Here is a 2,500-nt window from a genome sequence, read left to right on the forward strand (position 1 = left end):
GAGACCAGAGAGACCAGCACACAGAGACCGGTACACAGAGAGACCAGCACAAAGAGAGACCAGCACACAGAGACCGGTACACAGAGAGACCAGCACAAAGAGAGACCAGCACACAGAGACCGGTACACAGAGAGACCAGCACAAAGAGAGACCAGCACACAGAGACCGGTGCAGAGAGAGACCAGCACAAAGAGAGACCAGAGAGACCATCACAAAGAGAGACCAGTACCCAGAGAGACCAGTGAGACGGAGAGACCAGAGAGACCAGCACAAAGAGAGACCAGTACACAGAGAGACCAGAGAGACCAGCACAAAGAGAGACCAGTCCACAGAGAGACCAGCACAAAGAAAGACCAGCAGACAGAGAGACCAGTACCCAGAGAGACCAGAGAGACAGAGAGTTGCACCAGACCCCCTGGCGGACTGCAGGGGGGGGGACTGGACCCAGTCCCTGGTCCTGCCTGCTTCCCCCCCCTACCACCGCCCTGGGAAACATTGCTCTACCCAAGTGTGTGTGTGTGTGTGTGTGTGTGTGTGTGTGTGTGTGTGTGTGTGTGTGTGTGTGTGTGTGTGTGTGTGTGTGTGTGTGTGTGCGTGCGTGCGTGCGTGCGTGCGTGCGTGCGTGCGCGCGCGTGCGTGCGTGTGTGCGTGCGTGCGTGCACGCGCGTGTGCATGTGTTTGTGTGCACTAGCCAATAATGCATGTGTTTGTGTGCACTAGCCAATAATACATGTGTAACGGGGTGTAATATCCCTTTAGTTATAATTACACAAAATTGCCTTTTACAGTATTATAACCTCAAGTTTCGCTTTCCAGCTGCCTTATGTGCCCCATTCGATTTGATTTGGTTCTTTGATTTAGCTCCACCTCCTTCTGTACTCATTTATTTACCCCCATTTTTTTTATCAAATCTTTAACCATCTTATTATTTACCATTCTTTGTATTAATTATTTTGACTATGCATAGTTTAATGGAAGTGGCACGTAAATATCAATGCATAGATTCAGTGTTTTGGAGAACGTTATATTTTATTACGATATGCTAGCATGCACCTGACCTTTGTGTAATAATGCTAGTACCCCTCCCCCTCTGTGTGCTTTGTAAAGGAGTTGGAGGATTGTTTAAGGGCACTTTCCGAAAGGAAGCTGTTGTTTTATATTTATCTTCAGTGGCAAACAATAAATGGACGTCGGACTTCCCGAGTCCGGACTGAGATCCTGGGTCACGTCTTTGCTCAAGAAAAACACACAACGCAGATTCAGCCAGTCACACATAAGTGAACCACAATTACGCACACACAATGTGTGAGTGGTCCATTGTGTGTTTGATCCCATACAGAATGCAGGGTGTGTGTGTTTCTGAAGACCCCCACACACACACACACACACACACACACAACACACACACACGGTGGTTTGCAACCGGAGACTCAGCGATGCCCCACCTTGGCTCAGACACAGATGTAAAAGGTTGGCAGGGCGAACTGTTGGGTTTCAAAATGCGCCACTATTACATTTCTGTCCCCATGCCTCCTTCTCCATGCCTCCTTCTGGGAAGAGGTCCATGCTAAGAGGACCTGAGAGGGGTCCTAATGTTACGGAGAGCCCTCCTGGTAGATCAGCTTGAAGTGAATGACGTCAGAACTCAGGCGTTCATCACCACTAGAGTAGCGAGGGAGAGCACTGGCAGCCATGATGAACCTCAGACCTGCAGCACAGAGACCGCACAACTTCACTAATTACACAACTTCACTAATGAAACGGTGTCCTGGGTGAGATCCAGCTTCCTGTGTGTGTGTGTGTGTGTGTGTGTGTGTGTGTGTGTGAGCATGTCTGTGTGTGTGTTTGTGTCTGAGCGTGTATGAGTGTGTGTGTTTGTGAGCGTGTCTGTGTGTGTGTTTGTCTGAGTGTGTGTGTGTATGTGTGTGTGTGTTTGTGAGCGTGTCTGTGTGACGTGTGTGTGTCTGAGCGTGTGTGTGTGTGTGTGTGTCTGTGTGAGCAGGTTTTCACCGCATTAAGACTCCATAAGTTCATCTGGGACCTGCTGACTCAGCCACACGCTCAGAAGTTCTGCAAGCGCTCTACTTTGGGTATGGGGGGGGGGGGGGGGGGGGGGGGGGGGGGGCGATGGGGGGGATCAGGCGGTCACTAAACACCGGCCTCTGGGCGTCACATGACATCAATATGCCGCGGAGGCTCCTTATTGGCCGTCGGATAACATCTGATCCCGTTGATATCTCCGTGGCCCTTCTCTGCCGATAACCTCATCATGAGACCTGATTAATACGCTGGAAGTCCCAATGGACACCCTGCTAGAGCCCGCCCCCGGGAGGGACCCGCCCCCAGGAGTGACCCGCCCCTAAGAATGACCCGCCCCCAGGAGTGACCCGCCCCCAGGAGTGACCCCTACTACACCAGCATGTGGAGTAAACAAGGTGTTCAGGCGAGACGCACTGCTGGATCAGAACTCCCCCTCTCTCTCTCTCTCTCTCTCTCTCTC

General features: G+C 51.5%; 1 protein-coding gene across 2 annotated transcripts in view; it reads right to left on the reverse strand.

Moving 5' to 3' along the window:
- Positions 1-2,500, reverse strand: part of LOC115531432 (thyroid hormone receptor alpha) — a 126,683-nt gene that overhangs the window by 32,098 nt on the left and 92,085 nt on the right. The gene's annotated exons all lie outside the window — the stretch shown is intronic.

Source organism: Gadus morhua, chromosome 18 (genome assembly GCF_902167405.1).
Source record: "Gadus morhua chromosome 18, gadMor3.0, whole genome shotgun sequence".
In the NCBI taxonomy this organism is placed as follows: domain Eukaryota; kingdom Metazoa; phylum Chordata; class Actinopteri; order Gadiformes; family Gadidae; genus Gadus; species Gadus morhua.